The 19,568-nt window shown below is 38.4% G+C and overlaps 1 protein-coding gene across 1 annotated transcript in view; it reads left to right on the top strand.

Moving 5' to 3' along the window:
• LOC106091500 (ras guanine nucleotide exchange factor M) overlaps window positions 1-19,568 on the top strand; it is a 70,486-nt gene that overhangs the window by 28,840 nt on the left and 22,078 nt on the right. The window lies entirely within an intron of this gene.

The raw sequence follows: 19,568 nt of genomic DNA, 5'->3' as shown, positions 1-19,568 counted from the left end.
GTATGGTCGAAAGGATGGGTGGGACGGGATGGAAGTACATACAATGCGTTTACCACTCATATTCCACCTCAAATGGGTATTTGGTACTTTTGCTGTATTTCTAAATTAAACATAGCATAAATGTGTGAAGTGTAGAGTATAATAAGCAGTGTATACAGTTAAGTAAAAAAGTGGATATAGATTTAAAGTTTTGGGCAAATATTTCTGTAGAAAGAAAAACAAAGTTTTAACAAAATTTTTCATATAAATAAAATTATGTCAAAATTACTTTACATATTTTTTCTCTCCAAAGAGTGTCGAGCTTATGGACCATTAGAATTATGTTAGGAGGGAAATTTTTTTAATTGAAAAGTTACTGAAAAGGAAAAGCCTCTGTTGATTAGGCAAATCATTTTCAGTAACTTTTGATCAAATTTTCTATGGCAATAAAATTTAGGCAAAAACGTTGAAACATTTTGTAAGGAAACAAAAGTTTGACAATATTATCTTTAGAAGTACAGTGATGACAAACAATTTTATAGAAATTAAATGAAGTATCCGTAAATAAAAAAAATTGATATGGTCAGATCCAATCAATCTGCCATCAGATATAATTGGATCCAAAAAAAGGGTTATATATAATTGGATCTAATTCGATCAAATTAGATCTAATTGGACACAATCTGATACAATTGTATCTCGAATTTGTCCGAGACATAAACAGATCCAATTATATATAATAAAATCTGATTGGATCTTAAATTGAAAAAATTGCTGTTGTTTTTTTTATTTATTTTACATTAAATGTTGTTGTTTTTAATTCAGTTTTTATTTTTTACTTTTTGCCACCATTGGGTTTGAACATGGGTCCTCTCGTTGCTAGTCAGTTCCACTACCAACTCAGCCAACCACTTGTTTATAATGTGCGCGGCTAAAGGTAAACAATTACAATAGCCTATTTTCAGAACAAACAGCTTCGAACAGTGGACCAAATGGCAAAAAATTGGAAATAGGTCCTTCACTTTTTAACTGTTGATTATAGTGGCACAAAATGTTCCAGACATTTGTGGAGGAGGACATAGGCTCTCGGAAAAGTGATGATCCATATCTTTAATACAGGGGTGTAAAAATTTACCACTTTTGGCTTCTCCAACTTTCTGGGAGACATAACTTTTGATCTACTGAACCGATTTGGACTCTGACGAGATCTAAACGATCTAAATCTAAAATCAAAATTTTGACTTGGTTTTTTTCAGTGTTTTTTTAATAACTCAGTAATTTTTTAAGCTTAATGCTTAAAATTTCACACTTTGTGCCAGTATATGTATTCACAGAATAACAGAAGAATCATGTCATTATATTAACCGGTTAAAAAATGCCTTCGTCTTCAATATGAAAAATATTTTTTTTTTGTCAAAAATTTGGAAAATTTTTTAAAGAAGATACTGCCATTTCCTTTAAGTTTTCGCAAATTTTGGCCATCAAAGCATTATCATTTATTTCCATTTTCGTTAAGCGAAAATGCCAATTTGCTTAACTTTGATATCAAACCACCCCGTTAACTTTAGATCAATGTGGCCAATTTTTTTTACTAAATTTCAAAAGTTTCACATTAAAAAAATGTTCAAGGAATTTTTTCACTTTTTTGAACTTGAATTGAAGCTTGAAATGTTTCCAATAATTTTAGGTATGTCTCGCCATATGTTAGCCATAAATGAAGTCATGGCAGCCAAAATACTAGAAAAAATCGATTTTCAAGTAGTTCTATATTGACTGTTACAAAACAAGTATCACGTCAAACTTTATTGCACTTATGTGTAGGGAACTTTTATTTGGTATCACTTCTTCTATAAAACACAAAAAGAATCATGAAAATGTGTATCTCTATTTCATCCTATCCATCGATTTCATCCGAACCGACATCATAAAAGTTAATTTTTCAAAAAAGTCGAATTTTCCAATTTTTTTTTGTTGTCGTCACCATTAGCCATGAAAACCGACCTTTCCAATGATGTGTAAAACATTTGCCAATTCGGATTCTATCTACTCTAAATTCAATCTAGACTTCACTAAACTAGGTGTAAAAATCGCTACTTTTGAAACGTACGTTTATGTGGGAGCTTCATCAACATATTGATCTATTTGTCCATAGGCTGGAACATAGTTTTTCCATGTCGAGAAAATGTAGCATGCGAAATTTTAGAAATTTTTTTAAAGAAAAATTGGAACAAAAATTTGGATGCCAGAGCAAAAGTACCAAAAATCGGGTGGACGTTTTTGTACACCGACACCTAAAATTAGGCCGATCTGGACCATATTCGGCACAGTTGCAGATAGGTCGAAAAAAATTGCACGTTCCAAGTTTCAGCTAAATCGGATAAAAAGTACGCATTTTTATACCCACGACCATAGGATGGGGGTATACTAATCTAGTCATTCTAAGACCCGATAAAGTAATATATTCTTGATCGTCTTGACGTTGAGTTGATCTAATAAATTTTGCACAGATACTAAATATTGATATAGGTCGTTGGGGATTGCAAATGGGCCATATCGGTTCAGATTTAGATATAGCTCCCATATAAACCAATCTCCCGATTTGACTTCTTGAGTCCCTGGAAGCCGCAATTTTTGTCCGAATTGGCTGACATTTTGCATGTAGTGTTCTGTTATAACTTCCAACAACCTGATATAGTTCCTATATAAACCGATCTCACGATTTGACTTCTTGAATCGTTACAATTACAAGATATTACAAGATTTGTAATAAAGGGGATAAACCGACCTTTATTACCAGGAACAGGCGGGAGGTACTAGCTATTACCTCCCGCGGATCACGAAGGCCCTGGATGATTCGCTTGTGTCAGCATGCTCTAGTGCCAAGCCAAGGGGCAAACGGCGACCGCCATGGTAGACCCCAGAGCTGGTTGGTCTAAGGAAGAACTGCAGAAAACTCTTCAACAGAGCAAAAGCCACAAGAGCACCACACGATCGGGACATCTATAAGGCTGAGCTAAGAAAATATAAGGGCGAGCTTAGAAAGGCTCAGAACAAATCGTGGGTAGAATTCTGCAGCTCCGTGGAGGATACCTCTGAGGCCTCTAGGCTAAGGAAGATTCTGTCCTCGTGACCTATTACGATGGGGTATATCCAGAAGCCTGAGAATGTATGGACAATGTCTAGTGAGGAAGCACTAGAACTACTCGTTCATACACATTTCCTGGGAAATTCTCAAACGGACAACGTGGCGCCAGAAGAGGTTGTCACTGGTATGCATTCGTCGGAAGCCATTAGGGAAATTGTCTGAGCCGAAAATCCTTTGGGCGATAAGAAGTTTCGAATTTAAATTTAACATTTTAGAAAGGGCCACTCTTGCCCTATACAAATGCAAGAGAGCCATTGACAAAAGTTTGGGATTTAGACCGCGTGTCATGCATTGGGTATATACTGCAGTTGTCAGACCTATTATGCTATATGGTGTTCTGGTCTGGTGGACGGCGCTTCAAAAATCCACCTACGGCTCAATACTTATCCGGATTACACCTTACCTGAGCCGCTTTTTGATAGAAAATACTGTACCACTAATCCTAATAGAACCGATTGGAACTACGATATCCCTGGTAACAGAAGTTACATAGACTTCTATGCGGATGATTCCAAACTAAACAACCAGGTGGGCTTTGGGGTGTACTCTAAAGATCTAGAACTGGTCATATCGAAGAGGTTACCCGACCACTGCAGTGTGTATCAAGCAGAGATCCTTGCAATTATGGAAGTGGTGGAATGGCTAAGATATAATGTCATTGCGACGATTGGCATAAATATCTTCTCAGACAGCCAGGCAGCCATTAAATCCCTGGAGAAAGTATTTCTGAACACAAAAACCGCCCTCGACTGTCACAGATCTCTCAACTAGATGGCTGAACGGTTCAAAATTCATCTGTTCTGGGTGCCAGATATATCCCAGGGAATTCTAAAGCGGACGAACTTGCGAGACTAGGAACTACCTTACACACTCCAGGGACACTGGAATCTGTGGGTATGCCTCTAGCGACATGTAAACTAAGTTTTCAGGACCAGGCCCGAAGGGCAACGAATGATAGATGGTCACAAAGAGGGGGCTGTGAGCATTCCAAAACTATGTGGCCTCATCTAGATTGAAGAGGTCTACTGCTTTGCTGTCATTGGCTAGAACAGACGTCTCAGTCATTGTGTCCGTCATGACAGGTTGTCACTGTCTAATCGGAAAACATGCTGACAGACTGAAGATTGCCAGCAACGAATTTTGCAAAAGCTGTAGGGACATTTTGGAAGAAGAGACTACAGAACACAGTCTGTGTGTGTGTGTCCCGCAATAGCAGTTAGAAGAAGTTCCATTTCAGGCTCTCATTTCTTTGAGAACCTGTCTGATTTAGTGGATGTGAACATTCGCAAGTTATTGGGTTTTTTAAAGCGATCTGAATGGTTCAACCGTAGGAACTAGAAGGCATCTTCCTTCTTGTGGTATCACTATGGACGAAAACGTCTAAGTGTGTCTGATGGCTGAGACTGCCACTTAAACCTAACCTAACCTATCGTTACAAGCCGCAATTTTTGTTCGACGACTTCCAATAACTGTGCCAAAAACGGTCCAAATCCGTCTATAACCTGACATAACTCCCCTATAAAGGCTGGTACTACATTCTTTTTTACGGAAAAATTTCCGAAAATCATTCTTTCGGTGGTTTGACAAGGTTGATTTTTTTGGGTTTCTTTGGCCAAAATGTTGCCATTTACATATAAAACAAGTAAAAGCGTGCTAAGTTCGGCTGGGCCGAATCTTATATACCCTCGACCATGGATCGCATTTGTCGAGTTCTTTTCCCGACATCTCTTCTTAGGCAAAACAGGATATAAGAAAAGATTTGCTCTGCTATTAGAGCGATATCAAGATATGGTCCTGTGTAAAATGTCAGCCAATTCGTATAAGAATTGCGCCCTTTGGGGGCTCAAGAAGTAAAACAGAGAGATTGATTTATATGGGAGCTGTATCGGGCTATAGACTGATTCAGACCATAATAAACACGTATGTTGATGGTCATGAGAGGATCCGTCGTACAAAATTTCATTCAAATCGGATAAGAATTGCGCCCTCTAGAGGCTCAGGAAGTCAAGACCCAAGATCGGTTTATATGACAGCTATATCAGGTTAGGAATCGATTTGAACCATACTTGGCACAGTTGTTGGATATCATAATAAAATACGTCGTGCAAAATTTCATTCAAATCGGATAAGAATTGCGCCCTCTAGAGGCTCAAGAAGTCAAGACCCAAGATCGGTTTATATTACAGCTATATCAGGTTATGGACCGATTTCAACCATACTTGGCACACTTGTTGGATATCATAACAAAGCAGGTCGTGCAAAATTGCATTCCAATCGGATAAGAATTGCGCCCTCTAGAGGCTACAGAATTCAATACCCAAGATCGGTTTATATGGCAGCTATACCAAAACATGGAACGAATTGACCCATTTACAAGCCCAACCGACCTACACTAATAAAAAGTGTTTGTACAAAATTTCAATCGGCTAGCTTTACTCCGAAAGCGAGCGTGCTTTCGACAGACAGACGGACGGACATTGCTAGTTGTACTTAAAATGTCATGACGGTCAAGAATATATATATTATTCTACTTTGGGTTGGGCAATTACTTTGGGTTGCTCGAAAAGTAATTGCGGATTTTTTAAAAGAAAGTAAATGCATTTTTAATAAAACTTAGAATGAACTTTAATCAAAAATACTTTTTTACACTTTTTTTCTAAAGCAAGCTAAAAGTCACAGCTGATAACTGACAGAAGAAAGAATGCAATTACAGAGTCACAAGCTGTGAAAAAAATTTGTCAACGCCGACTATATGAAAAATCCGCAATTACTTTTTGGGCAACCCAATACTTTATAGGGTCTTAGACGCATGTTTCGAAGTATTACTAACAGAACGACAGAATTAGTGGTGGAAGGTATAAAAAATGACCAAATATCTCACGTTTTGAGAATTGAAAACTTTGTTTGTAAAATGCCTAATACTTTAGGATGACAAATGTAAATGTATCATTTGCTTAATAAAATACAAATGAAAATAAAATATAAGCATTTCCACTTTAAAACACTGAAAGAACAAAATTCAGTTGTTTTTAGCGCAAGATATACATATATTAGGTTGCCCAAAAAGTAATTGCGGATTTTTCATATAGTCGGCGTTGACAAATTTTTTCAACGGCTTGTGACTCTGTAATTGCATTCTTTCTTCTGTCAGTTATCAGCTGTTACTTTTAGCTTGCTTTAGAAAAAAAGTGTATAAAAAGTATATTTGATTAAAGTTCATTCTAAGTTTTATTAAAAATGCATTTACTTTCTTTTAAAAAATCCGCAATTACTTTTTGGGCAACCCAATATATAGCCCAATATATAATTATATCTAAGGCCAGATGTTATTACATATCTCTTTGGATATAATTATATATAGCAGATATAATTATATCTGGTCCCATATCCTATTATATCTACTACCTGATATATTTATGTATAGCATCAGATGTTATTATATACAATTGGATATGACAGATCCATTTGGATCTAATTAGACCCAGATATATTTCGACCTGAACATATCAATTTTTTTTACTCGGGTACCCTTCTGTATGAAATTTCCCCAGAAATTTGATTATCATAGTGAAGTTTGTCGAAATTTTCCTAACTAATCCATTAATTATTTTTGCCTGCCACTATACCTCCTTCTACTCCATCACTTCTCCCCCACCCATAGCTCCTTCTACGCCCTCACTCCTACCCCACCCATACAAAAGGCAAACAATTACGCATTTCTTTTCATTTGTAAGTGTATATTTCCGTATTCCATACTAAAAGTTAATATCAAAGTAAACAAACATTTCCAGAGTAAATATACAAAGCGAATACTATTATCCCATGATTTCCGAGTGAATAAAGGCAACTCTCTAGCGATCTTTTTTTTACCAAAGGGGGCAACGACAGCAGCGGCGCTGGCGGCATCATTAAATACACTTTTGTATGGGCAATAGGCCCACACTCTACCGTACACATTAAACCAATAGGCAGTAAAGTGTTATGTGAAAATGCAATGGCAAGTAAGGATGAAGACGTCTATGCGATAGTGATGATTGAGTGAAAGGGAGGCCTGGACGCATACGAGGCACAAGCAGGAGGCTATAATAATGAACTTTTTCTTTGTTAGTAGTATTTAAGTTCATTTACTAATTAACAATTAATGTATGACACACGCCACATTGACACACATTTGGGAATAGAACTGTTCGGTTGTTAGCTTGCTGACTTTCATGCTGGGTCAGTGTTGCCATTGTTTGACAAAAAAATTCTATTTCTACACCAATAAAATGTTGACAAATACTAGGACAATTTCACGAAAATTTGCCCCCATTCACAAAAAATTAAAACTGAATATTTCTAAACAAATTTATAACTAACGGTAGCCTTAGGAATGAAAGCCTTAATTTTAATTAATCTCGTTCTAAAAGTGCCAAAAATGCAGGGCTGCGGAGTCAAGCAATTATTACAGAGTCGGAGTGGAGCAATCTTCAAGGAGTCCACTCCGAGCACTTAATTTTTGTACCCACCACCATAGGATAGGGGGAATACTTCATTCCGTTTGTAACACATTGAAATATTGATCTGAGACCCAACAAAATATAAATACTCTTGATCGTCTCAACATTCTGCGTCGAACTAGTCAGTCCGTCCGTCTTTCCGTCTGTCGAAATCACGATAGCGGTCGAACGCAAAGAGCTAGCCCTTTGGAATTTTGCACAGATACTAAATATTGATGTAGGTCGTTGGGGATTGTTAACCGATCTCCCGATTTGATTTCTTGAAGCCCTACAAGCCGCAATTTTTGTCCGATTTGTCTTAAATTTTGCAGGTAGTGTTCTGTTACGACTTGCAACAATTGTACTAAGCACGGTCCAAATCGGTTTTGAACCTAATATAGCTCCCATAAAAACCTATTTCCTGATTTGACTTCTTGAGCCCCTGGAAGCCGCAATTTTTGTCCTATTTGGCCGAAATTTTGCACATAGTGTTCTGTAATGACTTCCAATAACTTTGCCAAGTACGGTCCAAATCGGTCTATAACCTGATATAGCTCCTGTGGTCTGTAATGACTTCCAAGTACGGTCCAAATCGGTCTATAACCTGATATAGCTCCCATAAAAACCGATCTCCCAATCTAACTTCTTGAGCCCTTACAAGCCGTGATTTTTAATCGATTTGGGTGAAATTTTGCATATAGTGTTCTGTTATGACTCTCAACAAAGGCGTCAAGTACGGTCCAATTCGATCTATAACCAGAGGGGCTCCCATATATTTGCAGAATCCATGGTGGTGGGTACCCAAGATTCGGCCCGTCCGAACTTACCACGCTTTTACTTGTTTTGTTATACCCTCCACCATAGGATGGCTGTATATTAATTTCGTCATTCCGTTTGTTGATCTGAGACCTAACAAAATATAAATATTCTTGATTGTCTTGAAATTCTTAGTCGATTGAGCCATGTCCGTCCGTCCCTCTGTCAAAAGCACGCCAACTTTCGAAGGAGTAAAGCTAGGCGCTTAAAATTTTGCACAAGTACTTCTTATCAGTATAGGTCGGTTGGGATTTTAAATGGGCCATATCGGTCCATGTTTTGATATAGCTGTCATGTAAACCGATTTCGGATCTTTACTTCTTGAGCCTCTAGACGGCGCAATTCTTATCCGATTCTAGGCCAATAATACTTCTTGAGCCTAAAGAGGTCGCAATTCTTATCCGATTTGGCTGAAATTTTTTACAACGACTTCTCCTATGACCTACATGTGTGCTAAATATGGTTTGAATCGGCATATAATCTAAGGCGGCAATTCTTATCCGATTTGGCGGAATTTTTGTGCAACGACTTCTCCAATGACCTTCAACATGCGTGTAAATATGGTCCCAATCGGTATATAATCTGATATAGCTCCCATATAAACCGATCTCTCAAAGTTACGCCGTGAGCCTCTATAAGGCGCAATTCTTATCTGATTTGGCTGACATTTTGCACAATGACTTCTACTATGGTCTCCAACATCCAAGTATGGACGGAATCGGTCCATAACTCGATATGGCTCCAATAGCATGGCTATTTTTTTATCCATTATCCTTTGTTTGCCTAAGAAGAGATACTGGGCAAGGAACTTGACAAATGCGATCCATGGTGGAGGGTGTATAAGATTCGGTCCGGCTGAACTTAGCACGCTTTTACTTCTTTTATTTCGTTTAATAATGAAATTTTGATAAAATATTGCATAGAAATACTATTTTAACTAAATGAAATGTTGACAAAAATTTGCCTTAACATAAAATTGAGCAACATTTTCTCCCCTAGTAAAAAAGTTTAAAATTTCGGGACAAATTTGAAATCAAATTTTATCTAATTTTTTTTTCTCTAGAAATAAAATTTTGATAAAATTTTCCGTAAAAATCAAATTGAAGCCTTCATACCTAATATGGGCGATGAGTTATTCTAACCAAATGACGAAACGCGTCCCATAGTACTTGATGTGTCTTGTGATCTCTGGCTTTCCTTTTCCATTGCAAAAATCTCCGATCATTGAACTCGTCTCGAAAGAGAAACTAACGAAAAATTGTGAAATTAAATTATCTTTGCCCTAAGGGTAGGTATTAAGATCATTCATTGTGGAAAGTTTTCACAAAACATGGTTTCCTTTATTCTAGAAGCGTTTTTTTTCAACAAAAATAAATACGAGGGTTGCTTTTTATGTTTCGAGATTAGAAAACCCTTGTGTTGCAATCTGCCAACTGACAGCGCTATCGTAAAGCTTGACATTTTTGAGGTTATACTTACTCACAACGTTTTGAAATATGAGCGCTATTTGTGTTGTTTACAGTAACATAAAAATTCATCTCGCCCAAAAATGAACTTAATTATATTTTTGGCGATGAATCTCCCTCAAGGACCAGTATTTATCGATGGTATAGTGAAATCAACCGAGGTCGTCCAAAATCAGTTGTTGTTCCAAAAACAACGTCAACTGATATTGCAAGATCGTCATGTGATCTATGCTGAGATTGAGACAACCTTAGGCATTAGTGGGACCAGCATACATTCAATATAGCATGAACATTTGACCATCAAAAAAATTTGTTCGGGATCCAACACACACAATTTGTCAATCGCTCAAAAAAAGGCTCGTGTCAATTGGTCAAAAGAAGTGCTCCAAAAATACGAAACAATCGATGTTTTGAGCACTCAAAACATCGATTTGATGAGTCAACCGCCGTATAGTCCTGATTTTGCACCGAATGTTTTGTTTTTATTCCCATACGTAAAAAATAAAATGAGAGGACAACGCTTTTCGACACCTGAAGGAAGAAGCGGTTGATGCGTTCAGAATTCATGTTTTGGAGATACCCCAATCGGAGTGACAAAAGTGCTTCGACAATTGGCTCAAACGCATGCAAAAGTGTACAGTTATTAATGGGGAATATTTTGAAAAACAATAAAGCGATTTTCGATGATTTATATTTTTTGTTCTCTAATCCCGAAATATAAAAGGCAAACCTCGTATAGGCAACACTCCCACCAGTGTTGCCTATACGAGGCACCAGTATTATTTTAATTAATTGCGTTGTTTGCATAGTGTTATCACAAAAAATAAAAGTGGAAGAGCTATCTATGTTTGCTTACAATTGTTATGTATTTACAAAATAATGAACGAAAACGCAACGAAAATTCCTTTTTTTTTATCATGTTAGACCGAATTGAAAAACGTTTTGTCCACGCTTTTACAGAAAGTGTTGAGTTTTGTTTTTGACCGTTGCGTTGAAAAATGCAACACTGCAAACAAATACCACAAAAGCAATCCCAAAAAAAACTACGTCACGTATGACGACACAAAATAATGCTCGATTTCAGTCACCAAAGTTGAATATTCTTTAACTTTTGGGTATGGCTTTTATGCAAAGTTGCAAAAACAAAGCTCAAGGCGTTCATTCTGTTTTGGCCTTTAGTACAGGGTTTTATAACTTAGTGCATTTGTTTGTAACACTCAGAAGAGAGAGAGAGAGAGAAAGACCCATTGATAAGTATAGCGATCGACTCAGAATCACTTTCTTATTCCATTTATCTATGCCTGTCTCTCTGTCCATGTTAATTTGTGTACCAAGTACAGGTAGCAATTTCCATCCAATCGTCTTCAAATTTGGTACAGACATGTTTTTCGGCCTAGAGACGAAGCCTCCCATGTATATGTTGGTCGGAATTGCAGTAATAATGTAATAAACTGGTCATTTGTTAAGTGATTCTCTTGAAATTTGGTACGAATGATTTTCTCTTAACTCTCAAAATTACTGGTGAGTTTTGTAGAAATCGGTTCAGATTTATATATAGCTGCCATATATTTATATCTCCCGATTTTCACTTCTAGAGCCACTGCAAGTGCATTTATTGACCAATCTTGCCAAAATTTTGGACAACGCTTCCTTCATCAACTGCGACAATATCTGAGAAGTGTGTTCCAAATCGGTTCAGATTTAGATATAGCTGTTATATATGTGTTCGTCCGATTTTGGGTAATTTGCAATAATGTTGTCATTTGTTAACCGTAGTTATTAAAGTTTGAACATAGTTGCTTTAAATTGTATACGGGTTGTGAAAATATCCGCGAGGTCCATCAAAATTGGTTCAGAATTGGATATAGCTCGCTCATTGTACTTATAGTGTCGGCGTAGGGTATTATACCGTCGGCACCGCCCGTCTTTTGCCCTTCCTTACAAAAAAAAACTTGAAAATAAAATTCAGATAGTTTTTATAGAAAATCTACATAATTTTCTTTAGAAATGAAAATTTTACAAAATTTGCTTTAGCAAAGAAATTTTTAGAAAATTTGCTTAAGCAAAGAAATTTTTAGAAAATTTGCTTTAGCAATGAGATTTGTATAAAATTTTCTATAAAAAAAAGAGATGGCAACTCTGGTTCCAACCATAACCATCCAGAATGTTACCATGGAATGCACTTGTGCGAGCATGAGGCATATAAAGGGTGATTTTTTTGAGGTCAGGATTTTCATGCATTAGTATTTGACAGATCACGTGGGATTTCAGACATGGTGTCAAAGAGAAAGATGCTCAGTATGCTTTGACATTTCATCATGAATAGACTTACTAACGAGCAACGCTTGCAAATCATTGAATTTTATTACCAAAATCAGTGTTCGGTTCGAAATGTGTTCATTCACCGTAACGTTGCGTCCAACAGCATCTTTGAAAAAATACGGTCCAATGATTCCACCAGCGTACAAACCACACCAAACAGTGCATTTTTCGGGATGCATGGGCAGTTCTTGAACGGCTTCTGGTTGCTCTTCACTCCAAATGCGGCAATTTTGCTTATTTACGTAGCCATTCAACCAGAAATGAGCCTCATCGCTGAACAAAATTTGTCAAAATTTGAACACATTTCGAACCGAACACTGATTTTGGTAATAAAATTCAATGATTTGCAAGCGTTGCTCGTAAGTAAGTCTATTCATGATGAAATGTCAAAGCATACTGAGCATCTTTCTCTTTGACACCATGTCTGAAATCCCACGTGATCTGTCAAATACTAATGCATGAAAATCCTAACCTCAAAAAAATCACCCTTTACAATACAAGTACAACAATAGAAACCAATCAGCACAACGCCAACGAAAACGACCATGGGAGTGGATGGACGGTGGCATGCGGCTGGAGATGAAGATGAGTATGGGGATTTTCTTTAATTAGTAGATGTTGAGATGGGTGGCAACCGACAAACACCCGCCAACACCATCAACTTGATTTGTTGTCAATTCCACCTTTCTCTGGTTCGATTTTTATTTCGTTTTGTCAGAGGCGCTACGGTATTTGGTATGCTTTTATCTCTTCTTCTTCCTATAGTTTGTATGGTGCAAATAGTATTGTTGTCTTTGTTGTTATTGTTTTTGTTGGTTTCCCATTTTTATCATGATGCTAATTTTGTAATCAATTGAGAGCCACATTATTAATGTTGCCTAATTTTAATTTGATAAATGGAATGAGATAAAGGGTGTCTCAATTTGTGATATAGCTTTAGAAATGATAAAGATTAGCCAATTTCTTTTGATTTGAAAAATAAATAAGGAAAAATCTTCAAAATTTAATTAATCTGTTAATTTATTAGGTCGATTGAATTCGAGCATCAACGTAATCGGGACCAACTTTTGAAGAATTCTTTGTCTGCAGTCCAAGTGCTGCCGTTAAACATCCTGTAGATGGTTTTTCTACAACTGATTTTGAGAGAAATCTCCTGGAAGCAGTTTTCGTTTACCATATTGACACGATGGAACCCTTCATTGACCAAAGGCTGCCGTCTCGTATGTTACTTGTTGCATGTATTAGAGGAGAATCTTAATATTTTATGAGCCAAGAGCTCTACGGGCCATACAAGTACGTTGGCTAGGTCATGTTTTGAGAAAGGTCTTTTATGCTCCCACCAGAAAGTTTTTGGTATGGTTTACACAGGCAGGGAAGACGAAAACTTTGCAATCGCATGCCAACCGGTTCTATGCAAAGAAGTAAACTGTTTTTGACATCGTCCATTTAGACTTTCTTGTACATTTCGCAGCGCCTACATCATTAAATGTGGGTCTATGCCGGGATTGAGGGAAATCCTGGCCACTGATTCGGGGGATAACCACGAGCTCCACATGGGCTGGACCTTTTTAGATCTTTATCTCAATCCGAAAGTATGAAATGGTACCAAATACGGTACTAAACGTAAGTTTCTTCTGTTTCCATTACAATTTTTCGTATTTTTTCCATCTTTCCCCTTTATTTCGCAACAACAATCATTTAAGCCAAATTTCGAAGTTCTAGCTCTACCCGTTCGCCCTATGCAAAGTTCATCTATTTCGTACGATTTTTGTTACTAAATGTCCAGGTTGACATAGTGTACCTAAATTCTAAAATTCAAAGCTCTCAATTAACAAACAAGGTACCAAAAAGTACTAATTGCGGCACTAAACGTACCATTTTTCCCACTTCCGGTTCTATTTTGGCACATTTTTGTCACCAAATCTTATTTTGTTGAGACGCTCTCTAATTTTAGCCCAAAATCATAATTCTAGTCCCATCCGTTCGCGCCTATACGTGCGAATATCACAAAACCTTGTTTTATCGCGCCGTTTGGGCTGGGCGTTGATCAGTCAATCAGTCAGTCAGCCAATAAGTCAATCACGCGTCTCCTTTATATATAGAGATAAAATTTCATCAAAATCGGTTAACGGAATCGAGGATCAGGCGTAATGGGTTAAAATTGTGTCTTTAAAAATATTTATTGAAATTTGTCTATAGAAAATTTTTTGGTAAAATGTTGTTTGGGAAAGATAAGCATAATAAAAAGACTTAAAAATGTTTATGCAAAAATAAAATTTTGGTTTTAAAAAATTATCTCGAGATAAGGTTGTCTTTAGAGAGTTTCTTTAATTAATTCAAATGTAGTCTTTAGGAAAAATTTAATAACATTTGCTATTATAAAAATTTTTTCTTTTGTCTTAAAAAATAACTTCGAGAGGTATCTGGCCCGGGTAGCCACAGGGACGTTGCCCGTGGCTGGCTACGTCCCTGCTGATATAGCTCCCATGTTAACCGATCTTACGATCCTTGACTTCTTGAACCCTTACAATCTGCTATTTTTGTCCACTTTAGCTACAATTTTGCACATAGTGTTTCGTTATGCCTTTCAACAACTGTGCCAAGTACGGTTTAATTCGGTCTATAACCTGATATAGCTCCCATATTAACCGATCTGACTTCTTGAGCCCTTACTAGCCGCAATTTTTTATCCGATTTGGCTGAAATTTTGCATGTGGTGTTTTGTGACGACTTCCAACAACTGTGCCAAGTACGGTTCAATTCGGTCTATAACCTGATATAGCTCCCATATATACCGATCTCCCGATTTGACTTCTTGAGCCCTTACTAGCCGCAATTTTTATCCGATTTGGCTGAAATTTTGCATGTGGTGTTCTGTGACGACTTCCAACAAATATGCCAAGTACGGTCCAACCTGATATAGCTCCCATATAATCCGGTCTCTCGATTATCCTTGTTCGGTTCCCAGAAGCTTTAATTTTTGCTGGTTTGACAGAAGTTTGGTATGTAAAAAAAATTTTAGCAGAAACCATGGTGGTGGGTTCCAATAATTCGGCCCGTCCGAAATTAGCTCGCTTTTACTTGTTAGCAACTGCCATTGGCAACTTCAGTTGAAAGTTGCCATCCGTAATGACAACGCAATTGCCATCCATAATCGACCCATAATATTGGGTTGCCCAAAAAGTAATTGCGGATTTTTCATTTGGTCGGCGTTGACAATTTTTCTCACAGCTTGTGACTCTGTAATTGCATTCTTTCTTCTGTCAGTTATCAGCTGTTACTTTTAGCTTGCTTTAGAAAAAAAGTGTAAAAAAAGTATATTTGATTAAAGTTCATTCTAAGATTTATTAAAAATGCATTTACTTTCTTTTAAAAAATCCGCAATTACTTTTTGGGCAACCATACATTTTATTTTACCTAAAAAAAATACATAAAATAAGTATTTCCATGTGTGGTCAGCTATATACAAAGACTATATACCAGTAGTCGGTACTTATGTTTTTCAAACTCAAATAAGAATATGTTCAACCTTGTCTTCCGTCGGGGCATGGGCGCAAATGAGGCTTATGTTGACGAATTTGGCTTTTAAGCGGATTGTGACTAGCCTCACATCCACCGGAGTAAAGCTTGAGACAAGGTGTTTTAGTCTCCGACTAACCGCAAATCTACAGCCAATATCATGCCTTGTGTTATGGTAGCTATCGTTTGTTGTTGTTGTTGTAGCAGTTTATTGTGTTCTCTCTTTCGTCTGCTTGATTGAGTGTCAAGACCCAGGAACTCTGCGACTAAGATGGGGTGCGTCCACAGGGATCTGGGTCTGAGTCGAGTGGGTCTGGCCGGGCAGTTAAACAGGTGACGTGTATCTTGCGGTCCCTGGTTACAATCGGGACATACATGTTGCACGTCGGCATCAATCCTAGTTTGTGGGAATTGAGGCGGCTGCATCTGCAGGAACGTAATTGAGCCAGAACCACGATTTGCCGGTGGAGGTCGATTTCTTCGGGTGCAATGGGTGGCGGTCGTTCTCCAAGGACTACATTCACCCGGTAGCCAATTACCGCATCTGCTACCGTGTCGGCATGAATGTTGTTTAGACCCGCTTGATCTAGAGGTTCTCTCTTGTAGCGCTGAACCTCACGCTCTAGATCGTGTAGATCAACCTTAAGGCTTCTGGATGATGATTTGGATGGTTTCTGCGATAACAGCCCAAAAGGTATTGCTTAGACAGCATGTAGTTATGTCTTCGCACTGGTAGGATCTTTGTCTCCTGATGGAGGTGGTCCACATGAGAACTGAGGAGACAGCTCGTCGCGGTTCGGAGGGCGGCATTCTGACAGATCTGAATATTATTCCACTGCGTGTCACAAAGTTGACGAGACCAAACTGGCGCTGCATAACTTACCACAGACCGGCCAATTGCTTTGTACGTGGTCAACAAGGTTTCTTTGTCTGCACCCCAAGTGCTGCCAGCAAGTGACTTGACTTGCTGTGGCATGTGGGGAGAATGTGTAAGAGCTGTCAAATGTGACGGCAAGTATTTTGGGACACTTGATGGTCGGAATCATTTCTCCATCGACCATCACAGTCAGCTCAGTATTCACCTCACGTGTGTTTGCAGTGAACAGTGTGGCTGAATATTTGGTGGCGGATATCTTCAGATTTTTTGCAGCGCAATATGAGGCAAGCTCGTTGAGGTAGACGTTCAACCTATCGCAGATGTCATCAATGGGTGGGGGGCCTGATGCCATGATCGTACAATCGTCCGCATATGATACGATCTCTATGCCATCTGAAGGGATGGTGGAATGGAGGATAGGTAGAGGTTAAACAGTGCCGGAGATATCAACCCACCTTGGGGAACTCCCTGTTTCACTCTACGGTGCTTCGACTTCTTATCCCTAAATTACACAAATGACTGGCGACCACGCAGATAATTCGCGACCCATCGTTTCAGGCCTGGCTGGAGGGATGTGTTGGCGATGTCCCGTGTCAAATGCCTTCGATAGGTCCAGTGCCACGAGGACCGTCCTATCACATGGCCTGGGCTGATTGAAGCCACGGCAAATGTGTGTGGTAATGGCATGCAAAGCTGTTGTTGTGCTGTGCAGTCTCCGAAATCCATCTTGATGCTCGGCGAATGGAAATTCTCCTACGAGGCTCGGGAGGAGTAATGCCTCAAGCGTCTTTGCCACTGGTGAGAGAAGGGAGATCGGTCTGTACGACTCCCCCAAACTCGGGTCTTTTCCAGGCTTCAGTAGCGGCCCATTTTCCATCTGGATGATCAAGTCACACAGATGGATCGAAGCTAAAGGACAGAGTGGGCCTGGGGGTTTACATTGAGAACCCAGGGACTGAGATCTGTTTCAGACTGCCTGACCATAATACGGTCTTGCAGGCGGAGATCCGGGCGATCACGGAATGCGTGAGGTGGGTGTGGTGCTAACTCGATGACGTCGAGTGTGAATATTTACGGACAGTAAAATGGCCATAAGGGCAATAACAACCAGGACGGTAAGATCACGAACGATCTTACAGTGTAAGAAGGAGATTAACGCCTTCTTTGGGGATGGGAAAATCCGCATCGTTTGGGTGCCGGGCCATAACGGAGTAGGGGGAATAAAAGGGCAGACGATTTGGCGGTGAAGGCCAGAGGACTGCCGTCAATAAACTTGGTTAACCCGAAGCCTTTCGGGTCGTGGGCGACAAATGCGCATGCAACCCTGTAGAACAATGTCCGTGAAGATAAATTTGAATATAACTTAGCCAAGACACAAACCTGACATTTTAACAGAGCTCTGTTAAGTGATAAACAGAGCACTGTTAACTAATTTTCTTTTGTATTTTAAATAAAAAAACCATTTTTAGCATTTTCTCACAAAATATTTTCTAAATTCACTTGCTAAAGAATTTATCTACAACTATAAAATGCTTAATAACAACTAAACCCTCAAACCTCTATGCCAACAATATTTTTTGAAGACCTATATGACCCATTTTTAAAACGGCAATGCAGTGCACTCGTCATAGATAGGTGATACAAACTAATACCAGAATTAGCCCCTACCAAGAGTTATTAGAAACAGAAGTCCCCATATTCAAATTGTATTTAGATCGGAGATATTTCGCCCCAAAAGTTATATATGAATTTAACATAATGGCCCACTGTGCTGGACTGGTCATAGATAGGTGATACAAACTAATACCAGAATTAGCCCCTACCAAGAGCTATTAGAATCAGAAGTCCCCATATTCAAATTGTATTTCAGATCGGAGATATTTCGCCCCAAAAGTTATATTTGAATTTAACATAATGGCCCACTGTGCTGGACTGGTCATAGCTAGGTGATACAAACTAATACCAGAATTAGCCCCTTCCAAGAGCTATTAGAATCAGAAGTCCCTTTGGGGCGAAATATCTCCGATCTGAAATACAATTTGAATATGGGAACTTCTGATTCTAGTAGCTCTTGGTAGGGGCTAATTCTGGTATTAGTTTGTATCACCTATCTATGACGAGTGCACTGCATTGCCGTTTTAAAAATGGGTCATATAGGTCTTCAAAAAATTTTGTTGGCATAGAGATTTGAGGGTTTAGTTGTTATTAAGCATTTTATAGTTGTAGATAAATTCTTTAGCTAGTGATTTTAGAAAATATTTGGTGAGAAAATGCTAAAAATGATTTTTTTTTATTTAATATACAAAAGAAAATTAGTTAACAGTGCTCTGTTTATCACTTAACATAGCTCTGTTAAATTGTCAGGTTTGTGTCTTGGCTAAGTTATATTCAAATTTATTGTAGAACAGCAAAACGGTCGGTAGGACGGTGGAAATCCTATGGGGGATCCAGATCGTGAGAAGACAAGGCTATTACTTGAAAGGAAGTAAGAAGGAGGTCAGTATAGCTATCGGTATCATGACGGGACACATAGGACAACGAGCTCACTTATTTACAATCGGTGCGGCAAGTGATAGCATGTGTGCGGGCATGCGGGGAAGATAATAAGACGTTGGAGCATTTCCTTTGTCATTTCCCGGCTGTCGCGTCTAACAGATACCGGCACTTAGGTGGGGACACTATACCAAACATGAACCAACTTAGGGGGGAGTGGCATGGAAAACGATTAGGGATTTTGTAGCACGGAATTCCTAATGATTAGATTTTCCTTTCAAGTTTACTTTTATTTCGTATTTAGAGCCCACAACATGCCGACTTCTGGCTTAGCTGTATGTCATAGTGGCATGGGGCGGATTAATATCTGGACCCCTTCTCTCAACCTAACCTACAACAAGAACAACAAGTATTTCATTATTATGTGTCAACATCTTAAGAGTCTTTCCAGCACCATGTAAACTAGGTATCCA

The sequence above is a fragment of the Stomoxys calcitrans genome, chromosome 1 (genome assembly GCF_963082655.1).
Source record: "Stomoxys calcitrans chromosome 1, idStoCalc2.1, whole genome shotgun sequence".
NCBI lineage: Eukaryota > Metazoa > Arthropoda > Insecta > Diptera > Muscidae > Stomoxys > Stomoxys calcitrans.
Note: the sequence above shows the minus strand (reverse complement) of the source record. Positions and strands in the feature narration are given on the sequence as shown.